The sequence below is a fragment of the Mobula hypostoma genome, chromosome Y (genome assembly GCF_963921235.1).
Source record: "Mobula hypostoma chromosome Y, sMobHyp1.1, whole genome shotgun sequence".
Classification (NCBI taxonomy): domain Eukaryota; kingdom Metazoa; phylum Chordata; class Chondrichthyes; order Myliobatiformes; family Myliobatidae; genus Mobula; species Mobula hypostoma.
In genome coordinates this window covers 2178403-2192089 of record NC_086130.1, presented here as the reverse complement: position 1 = coordinate 2192089, position 13687 = coordinate 2178403, and the positions used below count along the sequence as shown (strand labels likewise).

General features: G+C 42.4%; 1 protein-coding gene across 2 annotated transcripts in view; it reads left to right on the top strand.

Moving 5' to 3' along the window:
• The window catches only part of LOC134341079 (zinc finger and BTB domain-containing protein 44-like), a 58294-nt gene that overhangs the window by 26163 nt on the left and 18444 nt on the right, over nucleotides 1-13687 (top strand). The gene's annotated exons all lie outside the window — the stretch shown is intronic.

The following is a 13687-nucleotide window of genomic DNA, read 5'->3' as shown; positions in this document are numbered from 1 at the left end:
TAGTAAGAAATTGAAATGGTACATAAAGTTTAGTTCGAGTTGGAAGTCATTAGTTCATGACGTTTTGAAGTGAATGGCTTTAATGTTAGGTAAGATGGAAAGCAATGCTGGAGGAATTTGAATAATGAGTTTCATGTGGTGCTTAAACATCAGCATGATGTCTGCATGGAATGGTCAGTTTCTGTGCTGTACATCTCCACTGCATTACATTGTGCATCTCTGAGGATGGTAGGTAAACCAGAGTTTTATTTAAGTCTCTTTAGCATTCCTATGTAGTTAATTATTGAAATGATTTCACATTTATCCTATTTGGAAAGCAAGTTTAATACAAATCATTCTCTAATTGAGATCTTCTTACTTTGTAAGTAGGCTTTACACAAGTTTGAACTACTGATTATTTTATCCTGAGTACCCAATATAACTAAGTTTTTTTGTAAGTTCAATTTGCATTTTTCATGGTTAGATCTGAAATCAAGGATGAAGACACTCAAGTATCTCTTTATGTTAAGAGCATGTTTAATACTTTTGCATTGCCTTCTCCTTTTAAATATTTTTCAAGTCTTGTCCCAGATTTAAAAATAAGAGAATTAAAAATAAGTGGCAAGAACCTGATGAAATACTCAACTACTGTGACTATAGTTTCATAAAATTCCACTATTGGCCATTTTTGGACCATCAAGGCTGGCAATAATTGTCCTTGAGTAGGTGGTAATGTAATCTTGTCAATCTACCTCACTACCAGACGTCTTTAGGTTCAGACCCAGGGAATAATTGTCAGACACAGTTTACTTAAAAGTACATACTGTTTATTAGCAAGCCAGTGTGCTCAGTTGAACTACAGAGCCTGGAAAAATCTGCAACCCAAGTGAGCCCAGAATACTCAGAGCTGTTGACATAAATTGTTATCACATATTTTGATAAGAGCTACACACACACAGCTGGCAGATGAGTTAGTTTTCCCAGCATTACTATTATAAAGTGACAGAAAGGTGAATTGAATTGAATGATCTTTATTGTCATTATACATAGATACAATGAAACTCTGTTTGGTAATTAAATAAAGCGGTAGATAAAAACAAGACAGTAATATAAAGACAGTATTAAATAGTTAAGTTGCAGCAGCACCAGAATATCACAGTGATGCACAAAGTGCCATTAGTGCAAGTATTTAAGTCCTTGTGTGTGCTCACCGTTTCAGTCATTGTTCTGTGGGAGTGGTGTGATGGAGGCCACGGCTCTGGGATAGAAGCTGTTCCTCAGTCTATTTGTTCTGGCATTTAGTGTCCTGAACCTTTTGCTGGACGGCAGCGGGTCAGACAGGGAGTGGCCGGGGTGTGTGGAGTCTCTGATTATGCTGATTGCTTTCCTCCAGAGTCTGCTGGAATAGATGGTGTCCAGTCCTGGGAGCTCCATCCTGACAATTAGCTGGGCTGCCTTCACCATGTGATGCAGGTCCTGTTGCTCAGCGGCTGTGCAACTAACATACCACACTGTGGCGCTGTTGGTCAGGATGGTTCCAGTTGTGCTTCTGTAGAAGTTAAGCAACAGCTTTTGTGGGAGTTTGGTTTGTTTCAGCTTTCTGAGGAAGAAGAGTCTTTGTTGCGCCTTCTTTTACAAGCAACAAGGTGTTGGTGGTCCATGTCAGCTGTTTTGATAACATAACTTCAATGAACTTTAGGTTTTCCACACTTTCCACTACCTCTCCATGTATATGGAGTGTGGTGCGTACTCTGTCCTTTGATCTCCTGAAGTCAATGATCATCTCTTTTGTTTTAGAAGTGTTAAGGAGCAGGTCGTTGTCCTTACACCACTCCGTCAGATGATCCACCTCAAGCCTGTAGACTGTTTCATCCTCGTCAGAGATCAGGCCAACAACTGTGGTATCGTCTGCAAATTTAATTATGGAGTTGGAAGTGTAGATGCGGCTGCAGTTATGTGTGAAGAGTGTGTAGAGCATAGGGCTGAACAGACAGCCCTGCCGGGTGCCTGTTTTTAAGATGAGGGTGGTGGAGGTGTGCTTACCAATTCTGTCTTGCTGTGGTCGGTCTGTGAGAAAGTCCATGACCCATGAGCACAGGGAGGAACCAAGGCCAAGAGTGTTTAGTTTGCTGATCAGTTTATGGGGGATGACTGTTAAATACAGAACTGAAGTCCACAAATAACATCCTCACATAAGTGTTCGATTCCTCTATGTGAGTCAGAGCAATATGGAGGGCTGTTGTGATTGCATCCTCTGTGGAGTGGTTTGCCCGGTAGGCAAACTGGTGTTTGTCCAGATCAGGTGGGATTATAGCCCTAATGTGTGAGAGAGCAAGTCTGTCAAAGCACTTCATGGCTGTGGGTGTCAGCGCTACAGGGCGATAGTCATTCAGGCACTTCACAGCTGATTTTTGGGTACTGGGATGATGGTGGAGGTTTTAAGGCATGTTGGAATAACAGCTTGTTGCAGTGAGAGGTTAAATATACTTGTAAACACCTCAGCAAGCTGGTCGGTATATGCATTCAGTATCCGGCCGGGCACTCAGTCTGGACCAGCTACCTTACTCGCATTCACTTTCCTCAGGGTGGATCTCACCTGATGATGCTTAAGGACCAGTGTGGACTCATTGTCGGGGGGTTGGTGAGTGGAGCAGCTTCCTCCCTCTGGGCAAAGAGCTAGTATAGGACATCAGGCAGTGTGGCGTCATCATCTGTCAGCACATTATTGGTACTGTCAGCGCCTTGATGCCTTTCCACATACTGAGGGTTGTTGTTATCAAACTGATTTTCAATGCGCAATTTGTATTTGCGTTTTGCAGCCGTGATGGCTCTGCAGAGATTCTCCCGTGCTTCACTATAGGCTTGTTTGTCTCCTGACCTGAAGGCTGCATCACGCTGCCTGAGTAGTGCCCTCACATTGCTGTTAATCCATGGCTTTTGATTGGGAAACACCTTAATTGTCTTTTGTGTTATTACATTTTCTGTGCAAAACTTAATATATTCTAGGACTGAACCAGCATACTCCTCCAGGTCTGCTCCCTTTGCAGACAAGCCCCATTCTGTGTTGTCAAAACAGTCCTGTAGTATTGAGGTGGCTTGCTCAGACCACACATGTACTGCCTTGATAGTTGGTGTTATTCTGCAGATCTGTGGTCTGTAAGCTGGGGTCAGTGTGAGGGAGATATGGTCTGATTGACTGAAATAAATTTCATTCATTCATTCATTCATCTACTAAAAATATCAAGAATTACAAAACAATACTTATACCAGTGCATGCACAGTAATTTGATAAAATTGAGTTGTAGTTGGCAGAAAGGATATCATGGCAACAGAGTATATCCCTTTGGGCATATGGTGTCTTTTCCTGGATTATGTGCTGGTCATATCAGACAAAGTCTAGCAACATTCTTTGCTACTTTCTCCAGGTCTGAGCTCCACCATGATTCCAAATGTTTCCTTACCATTCTCTCCTTGCCAAGGTGAGTATTGATATGTACAAAACCTACAGAATAGCCCGGTATAGTTTCAGGTATGGAGACCTGATGGGCAGGAGTACGCCCAAGGTCCTCGGTCACTGAGTAAAAACATCCAGCCAATTCCCAGGAGGATTTCTCTTTTTCAGAGGCGTCCCTCGGTAAAACACGCACATCCTCGATTCCAGTCATACCCTTTGATTCGGAAGTGGGAGATTTGGTTTTTCCCCAGCGATTCATCATTTGGGAAAAATCCGTGCTCTCCATACCAGAGCATTGGGCATATCAAAGAAGGTGACATAACCCTTAACTTTCCAAAGTTGGTTGAAGTCATGATCAACTCCAAAGGCATATCTAGTGTGGCGGGAATTGACAAGTCCCAGGAATTTACGCATCTGAGTCGGGGTAGTCTATTAATGATGGAGTTAATTAGCACAGGTCATGGTCTGAATCTGGTTTCTTCTGGTCTATTAAGATCTGTACTACATTGGTGCCACAAGATAGCAATAACTTTTAAAAACAAATAAATCTTCCTTTCTGACAAACCAACATACTGGATTTTTTAAAAGTATAATGTAGTGACTTTATATTTGTTAAGAATTGGACAAAATCAAAAATTAACCTTAATTAATCAAAGAGAAAACAAATATTGAAATATTTGTTCACCCACTGAAATGTTATGTAGAAAAATTTAAATGAACTTTTTTCTATTTAGATGGCCTCTGTGGTTTGCTTTGAAAGACTGAAATATGACACTTCTTTCTGACAAGGCCACTGATTGTTAATACAGCTACAATGATAAATAATGAACATCTTTAGCTGATTCACGTCAAAGTTGCTGGTGAACGCAGCAGGCCAGGCAGCATCTCTAGGAGGAGGTACAGTCAACGTTTCAGGCTGAGACACTTTGTCAGGACTAACTGAAGGAAGAGTTAGTAAGAGATTTGAAAGTGGGGGGGGGGGGAGATCCAAAATGATAGGAGAAGACAGGAGGGGGAGGGATGGAGCCAAGTGATCAGGTGACACTGGACAGGTGATTGGCAAAGGTGATACGAGAGGATCATGGGACAGGAGGCTCAGGGAGAAAGACGGGTGGTGGGGGGGGAACCCAGAGGATGGGCAAGGGGTATAGTGAGAGGGACAGAGGGAGAAAAAGGAGAGTGAGAGAAAGAATGTGTGTATATAATAAATAATGGATGTGGTACGAGGGGGAGGTAGGGCATTAGCGGTAGTTAGAGAAGTCGATGTTCATGCCATCAGGTTGGAGGTTACCAGACGGAATATAAGGTGTTGTTCCTCCAACCTGAGTGTGGCTTCATCTTTACAGTAGAGGAGGCCGTGGATAGACATGTCAGAATGGGAATGGGATGTGGAATTAAAATGTGTGGCATCGACTTCTTTAACTTCCGCTAATGCCCCACCTCCCCCTCATACCCCATCCATTATTTATTTCTATACACACATTCTTTCTCTCACTCTCCTTTTTCTCCCTCTGTCCCCCTGAATATACCCCTTGCCCATCCTCTGGTTCCCCCCCCCCCCGGCTTGTCTTTCTTCCCGGACCACCTGTCCCATGATCCTCTCATATCCCTTTTGCCTATCACCTGTCCAGCTCTTGGCTCCATCCCTCCCCCTCCTGTCTTCTCCTATCATTTTGGATCTCCCCCTCCCCCTCCCACTTTCAAATCTCTTACTCACTCTTCCTTCAGTTAGTCCTGACGAAGGATCTTGGCCTGAAACGTTGACTGTACCTCTTCCTATAGATGCTGCTTGGCCTGCTGCATTCACCAGCAACTTTGATGCTTGTTGCTTGAATTTCCAGCATCTGCAGAATTCCTGTTGTTTGCATCTTTAGCTGATTTACAGCTTTCTTAGAATACTTTGTCTTTGTGAACTAATAATTAATTTTAAATGGCTTTCGGAAGCTTGAGTGGATTCTGACCAGTTCGTATCATTGATTTTAACCTGTTCATCCACATTACTGGGCAGGGCTTGGAGGAGGAGAACACAGTACTGTGGGGACTGGTTCCCTGTTGCATACATGCAGAATAAATGGCATCAAAATGTTCTAGGACATCATCAAGGCCCCACCTTTCCTGGGTTTACCCTCTTTAAGAACTTAGTTACATCTATGGAGGGGGCCAGAACATGGGGCAAAGGCGTCCGTTATATTTTCAGTCATCTGCAGCTCATTTACCCGGTTGCGATTAACTGCTAATAGTTGCTATGTTGGAGCTGAGTGGTGAATCGTGTCTGATCAGTAAGAGTAAGGGCGGCCATAGCCAGAGGGACCAAATCTCGGGAGTTAGTGAAATAAATAGTCAGGACAGTTCTTAAATAATTACAGAGCCCTTAGGGGTCGACCTTTTTGTCAGGGGCGGCAGTCAGAATACCACAGAGTTCGGGAGGGGTCCTGGGATTATGGATTTGCAAGGTAGGTGTTTGACCTGCCACTCTGGTTTGTGGGTTGGGAACAGTGCTCATGGACAGTTGATGCTGAGTCTGTGTTGGTCCCGGTAAAACCAATAGCCCTTGTTCAGGGGTCCAGTCTGACTGCGTGTGTGGGCGGAAACGGGTATTGGGCTTCCCAACTGTTCTAGAGGAGCTACATCGGTCAGTGGTGATGCAGTGATGGTCAAGCTGGCGACTGAGGCACCAGGGCGAGAACCATATGAGGGTGGGGAACCTGATCGTAGTAAAGCAGGTGCCGACGCAGTGGTGGGTAATTCGGTGGGATTATTAGGTCACCTTACCCATTCCCATTCATCATCAGTATCGCTTGGAATCAGTCAGTATGTCTGGATAGAGGCGGGGTACTCCAGAATTATTTTTATATTCTGTTTCTCTTTATTCATTCTTCTGTGATCAGTATGTTTTGTCTCTGATACAGTTTTTTTCCCTGTCTCCTTTGTCTGTTTCTGTCCCTTATCCCATTCTTCACAAATTGCTCTCAACTCTTGCCAACTGCTAGAATTGCTCTTTTATCATGTATGTCTATCCCTCTTCACTTAACGTTATTAATCCAACAATTTAATTTATGTCTGTCTTTTATTTCTGCCTCTTGTCGCTACAGGCCAATCAGGTGACCATATTCTTTCCCTGCCTTCCCTTTTCACATTCACTGTTCCACCTGCTGTATCATATTTAAATCAAATATACCTCCTGCAGGCCAATTGCCTTTTCCCAAATGTTTCAACAATTGGAACGGCATTTGTCTCAGTTTCTTTTCATTGTCTGGATATTTGTGTATTATTTTCTGTAAAGGACTACTCCGCCCCATTACCCCCTGTCTAAAGGCTGATTTATACATGTGCGTACTAGCTTGCGCCGTAGCCTACTCAAGTGGGCTACGCCGTTGTGAGCATTTATACTTGTGTGCTGCTGTGTCTGCATCACTCTGCAATTCACCGCCAAAACGCTAGTTTGCAGTGGGGTTTCTATGCAACTGTGTTGAGTTTCTTTGTGTTGAAACTCAACACGAAGAAACTCAAACATCGAACAATGGCAACTGAAACTGAAGGAGGGTGAATTTTCTGTGCTTGTCTGGCCACTGAGAGACGTGGACGAGAAAATGCATTTCATATATTTTTGGATGTCAGCAGGTAGATTTGACGATTTGGTTCATCGTCTCCATCCATTTATTTCGTATCAGTGTACGTACAGTATACTCAGAGACTGGCAATCACCATTCGAGTTTTAGCTTCAGGTGGAAGTCAACAGGCTGTAGCAGCTAGCTACAAACTGGCGTCAAACACAGGGTCCCCCATAATTTTGGATGTCTGTAAAGTTTTATGGAAAGCATTGTAGCCAGAGTTCCTTCCCTGTCCTTCAGTCACCCAATGGCAAGCTGTTGTATAAAGTATAAAGTATTGCAGCGAAGGAGGAAATGTGATGCTACCAAGCGGACCTATCACAGTTGTTCTGGTCTGCGTCGCCGCAACACGTAGGAGAGGTGCGCGTTAGGCTACGGTGTAGGGTTCAGCATAGATACAGCGTAAGGTTCACAGCTACACCGTACCTCTGGCTTACATTTGACGCACAAGTATAAATCAGCCTTAAGTGCACACCCATTGTATTCCAGGGAACTTGAACCACCTGTCTTGACTTACAAGAAGACTGAAACTTTTCAATTATTCCGGGAGACACACCTTGACTTACAAGATCCTCGATTTCCTTACCCCCACCTCCCCCAGTTAGTTTGGAATAGCATCATCTCCTCCACAATTGCCATCAAAACATGTGCATCAGAAGGAAGTGTGCTTAGCTAGCTGCTCTACCTCATTTTATACTTAACGATTGTGAAGCTAAGCACAGCTCCAGTACCATATTTAAGTTTACTGATAATGCTGTCACTGGCCAAATCAAAAGTGGTGACAAATCAGCATATAGGAAGGAGTAGTGCCATGACAATAACCTCTCCTTCAATATCAGCAAGATCAAGGAGCTGATTACTAACTTCAGGTTGAGGAAAGTAGAAGTTCATGAGGCAGTTCTCATTGGAGGAACAGAGGTGGAGGGTCAGCAACTTTACATTTCTTGATGTTATCATTTCAGAGGATCTGTCCTGGGTTCAGCATGTAAATGCAATTATGAAAGTAAGCACAGCGGCATCTACTTTCTTTGAAGCTGCGGAGATTCAGCATTACATCTGAAACTTATACAAACTTCTGTAGATGTATGGTGGAAAGTAGATTGACTGACTGTATCACTGCCTGGTAAGGAAACACCAATGCCCTTAATCAGAAAACCATATTAAAATTAGTGGATATGACCTAGTCCATCATGGTTATAGCCCTCCCCATCACTGAACTTATCTACACTGAGTGTTGTTACAGGAAAATAACATCCATTATCCACTGGTCCCTATCTACTACTGTCATTAGGAAAAAGTTACAGGACCCTCAGGACCCATATCACCATGTTCAGGAACAGTTATTACCCCTCAGCCATTAGGCTCTTGAACCAGAGGGGATAACTACACTCACCCCAACACTGCAGTTCCTACAACCTAGAGACTCACATTCAAAAACTCTGTATCTCATGTTATCGATACTTATTGCTTATTTATTATTATTTTTATTTATTTTTGTATTTGCATAGTTTATTGTTTTTTCAACATGGTTGTTTGTCTTGTGTATAGTTTTTCATTGAGTCCACTGTGTTTCTCTGTTCATACTGCTAATGCCCATAAGAAAATGAATCTCAGGGTTGTATATGGTGACATATATGTACTTTGATAATAAATTTATATTGATTTTAAGATGAGAGAAGCAGGAGAATTTTAAAGATAAAGTTATGCTTAATTGGAGCACAAAGTATCTAATAGGTTAGACTAGGACAGTGCAAGTTGTGGCAGCTGTGTTTTGAATGGTTTTATTAATTGAAGGTAGAATGAAGGAGAACTCAGAATACTTTTACAGTAACTAACGTGAATGGAGATGCTTCTGCTTAATTTTGGAACCCCTTATAATGTACAAAATTGCCTTTCTAATTTGTTGCTATAACTGAATAATCAACATTTTTAAAGAACTCCCTCCGCAATTATACAAATCTCAATATTTATAAACATTGCATGCACCTCCTTTAAAAGTTCAAATTCAAGTTCAAGATTGCCTAATGCCATTTCCTGTTCACAAGAGTAAAGAAGAATTATTACTCCAGAGCAAATGCAGCACAAAAAGTACACAAAAGAATACATTATTAAGAAAACTTAATAAATCTAAATATATAAATATACACGATAGCTGTGCAAAAGGTAACTGTGGATGGAGGTGTTGATCAGTTTTACTGCTTGGAGAAAGTAACTGGTGCAGATGCTACACATAATCTCCTCCCTTATGGGAATTGGACAAATAGTTCAAAAGCAGGTTGGGTGAGATCCTTCATGATGCTACTGGGCTTTCTAGCATCTTTCTGTATATGTGTCCTTGATGGCAGGTATGCAAATGCTCGTGATGCATTGGGTACTTTTGGCCACCCATGGTAGAGCCTTCCTAGTGCAGTGTCCATACCAAGCAGTTATGCAGTTTGTCAAGATGCTCTTTATTCCACAGCTGTAGAATGAATTGAATACAGATGTGCATAGTACACCTGTCTTCAGCCTCCTCAGAAAGCAGAGACAATGATGAGCTCTCTTGACTTCGTAGGATGTTTTCCGGAACAATGAGAGGTTGCGTGCAGTATCCCCTCCCAGGAGTATAAATCTGTTCTCAGTTTCCACTGCTGTTCCACCGATGTAAAGAGATGCTCGAGTGGTGCAAGTTCTCATGAAGTCAATAACCATCTCTTTTATCTTGTTGACATGAAGGAAGAAGTTACTTTCCTGGCACCAGGCCTTAAGCTCTTCCACCTTCTCTCTGTTGGCCAAAGTAACATGAGAGTCTCGAGGGGCAGGAGATTAGATTACCAAGGGATGCAGGTCAAGCACCACCATTGCAGGATGGCAAAGTTGTAACTGGGCCAGAGACCGATATGCTCTCGTTAGTGCATTTGATCTGCAACCCCACAACACAGTATATCCTTGCTGCTATATTCACCCCAATTTTGCCACAGCAGCACAGTCAATCAGTCAGTATGTCTGGATAGAGGCAGGGTACTCCAGAATTATTTTTATATTCCATTTCCCTTTATTCGTTCTTCTGTGATCAGTATGTTTTGTCTCTGATACAATTTTTTTCCCTGTCTCCTTTGCCTGTTTCTGTCCCTTACCCCATTCTTCACAGATCGCTCTCAACTCTTGCCAACTGCTAGAATTGCTCTTTTATCATGTATGTCTATCCCTCTTCACTTAACATTATCGATCCAACAATTTATGTCTGTCATTGACAATAGACAATAGGTGCAGGAGTAGGCCATTCGGCCCTTCAAGCCAGCACCACCATTCACTGTGATCATGGCTGGTCATCCACTATCAGTATCCAGTTCCTGCTTTCTCCCCATAACCTTTGATTCCACTATCTTTAAGAGCTCTATCCATATCTTTTTTGAAAGCATCCAGAGACTTGGCCTCCACAGCCTTCTGGGGCAGAGCATTCCATATATCCACCACTCTCTGGGTGAAAAAGTTTTTCCTCAACTCTGTTCTAAATGGCCTACCCCTTATTCTTAAACTGTGGCCTCTGGTTCTGGACTCACCCATCAGCGGGAACATGCTTCCTGCTTGCAGTGTGTCCAATCCCTTAATAATCTTATATATTTCAATAAGGTCCCCTCTTAGCCTTCTAAATTCCAGAGTATACAAGCCCAGTCCCTCCAATCTTCCGACATATGACAGTCCTGCCATCCCAGGAATTAACCTTGTGAACCTCGCTGCACTCCCTCAATAGCAAGAATGTCCTTCCTCAAATTTGCACATAGTACACACTGCACACAGTACTCCAGGTGTGGTCTCACCAGGGCCCTGCACAGCTGCAGAAGGACCTCTTTGCTCTTATACGCAATTCCCCTTGTTATGAAGGCCAGCATGCCATTAGCTTTCTTCACTGCCTGCTGTACTTGCATGCTTGCTTTCAGTGACTGCCTCTTGTCACCACAGGCCAATCAGGTGACCATATTCTTTCCCTACCTTCCCTTTCCATAGTCCCTGTTCCGCCTGCCGTATTAAATTTAAATGAAGTGTACCTCCTGCGGGCATTTGTCTTTTCCCAAATTTTTAGACAATTGAAATGACACTTGTCTCAGTAACTTTCATTGTCTGGATATTTGTCTATTATTTTCTATAATGGACTGCTCCCCCCCCGCCCCCCCCCACCATTTATGTAAGTGTGCATCCGAGGTCTTGATTCAACCGTCTTGACTTCCGAGAAGACTCGAACTTCTCAATTATTCTGGGGGATTCGAACCACCTGTTGGGACTCGAACCTCCCATCTTGATTTACTGTTCTGGGGGACTCGAACTGGCCATCTTGATTTACTATTTCCTTCAGGTCCTGTCAGTGGATTTTCCCTGCCAAGGTGAGGGACAAACAGAGTCCTCAGAGGGCAGAGAGGAACCAAGGTTAAAGCTTACCTCATGGGCCCGTTTGTCTCTGATTCACCCCAACAGTCCACTTATTTAATTTTGGCGAGGGGTCTACCACATATTGGGACCCTGCTTGCAGTGCCAAGCTGTCGATCTGCCTCTCTACCACAGGCCTTTAGGCTCAGACCCAGGGACTAACTGTCAAACACAGTTTACTTAAAAGTACACACTGTTTATTAGCAAGCTTGCATTCTCAGTTAAGCTACAGAGCTCTAGTCACAGAGCTTGGAAAAATTCGCAACCCAAGTGAGCCCAGAATATTCTCTGGAGATGTTGATATACATTGTTATCATATATTTTGATAAGGGTAGACCAAGAAGCTTCCATGCAACAAACACTTCTTTGTTCATACATTATTCTCACAGCATGACTTGCCAAGCTGCCAATGCCAGTTAGGTTTTAGCCCTTTTAATTCTGCATATAACTCCTCAATCTAGACAACTTCAGAAAGCATCGAAGAGTCTACCATACGATTGAGTCAGGTGTTGCATAGAAGCCAGACTGGGTGAGATTGGCGTATTTCTCCCCTGAAGAATGTTGGTGGACCACTTGGGCCCTTACGGCGAACAATAATTTTGCATGTTCATCATTACAAAGACTATTCCATGAATTTTTAAAAAATATTAACTGATTTTAAATTCGACATCTGCTCAGGTCAATTTAAAATCTGGTGTCTGGATTACCAATCTAATAACCTAATCACTGAGTTCCCACCATTCCAAATCTATCATATTGGGCATTCTAAGCACTGATTTTCTTAAAATTTGCCTTTTTCAAATTCTGAATTAACTTATTAAACTTGTTAAGAACTTTTTTTCTTCATATGCCCTTCAATCCACACTTAACTGAAGTAAATTTCAGTTACCAACTTAGAAATTTCTGTTTGGTAACTTCTCATAATTTAACTCATTAATAAAAGTTATTGCTGTTTCACCAATACTCTGTGTGATAATTCAATCATTTGACACATTGGCCATGTTTTCTTAACCTTTGGAGTAGCAATCAGGAGGAATTTCTTTAGGCGTAGGATGGCGAATCAGTGGAATTCATTGTCACAGATGGCTGTGGAGGCTAAGTCATTGGGTGTATTTCTAAGCAATGATTGGGACTTTAAAGGTTACGAGGAGGAAATAGGAGAACGGGGCTAAAAGATATATGGTTTAATCTACAGCAGACTTGTTGGGCTGAATGGCTAATTCTGCTCTGTGCCTTATGGTGTCTGACATGTTAAGTTGTTTCCTATTGTATGCCCAAGGTTTGCCTTCATTCCACATTATTTTGATCTTAACTAGAGAGTATTGATTTTGTAGTATTGTCAAGTGCTTTGTCAGTCAGAAGACCAAGTATGTCAGTTTGCTCCACTGTTAAACTCCCAAGATCTGCAGTCCTGCTTCTATAAGGATTATAGATGTGCCGATATGTGCATTTTAAATTATCTTAGTTAAGAGTTTTAAACTAATTGTATTTAAGTTTATTTGAAATTCATAATTTTTTATTGAAGTTACTCCATGTCAAATATTTAAAGAAGTACATATGAATCGCCAGATGTTATAAATAGCTGGAAATGGCACTTTGCTGTCAGAGCTTTCAGGAGCATTGGTGATATGGCTCCCTGGTGCAATAATGAGAGTCCCCGGTATCAGCAAATACACAACGTAGAACAGAACAGTACAGTTAGGGCCCTTCGACCCACGATGTTGTGCCAACCCTTTAACTTACTCTTAAGACCAGTTTAACCCTTCCGTCACACGTAGCCCTCAGCAAGAATTTGATGTTATAAGGCATTGGTAAGATTGCATAGAGAACTGTGAGCAGTTTTGCATCCCTTATCTAAGAAAAGGTATGCTGGTTAATCTCTTACTAACTCTTCCTTCAGTTAGTCCTGACGAAGGGTCTCGGCCTGAACCGTCGACTGTACCTCTTCCTAGAGATGCTACCTGGCCTGCTGTGTTCACCAGCAACTTTGATGTGTGATGCTGGTTAATAGGAGGGTTCAGAAGTGGTTCATGAGAATGATTCTGGAAATGAAAGGCTATGAAGTATGAAGAGCCTTTCGTTCTAGGTCTATACTCACTTGAGTTTAGAACAATGAGGGGGTGAATCTCATTGCATTCTATGGAATATCAAAAAGTGTAGGCAGAGTGGATATGGAGAGGATGTTACCTAGAGAAGATGAGTCTAGGACTTGAGGATGCTGCCTCTGAATAGAGATGAT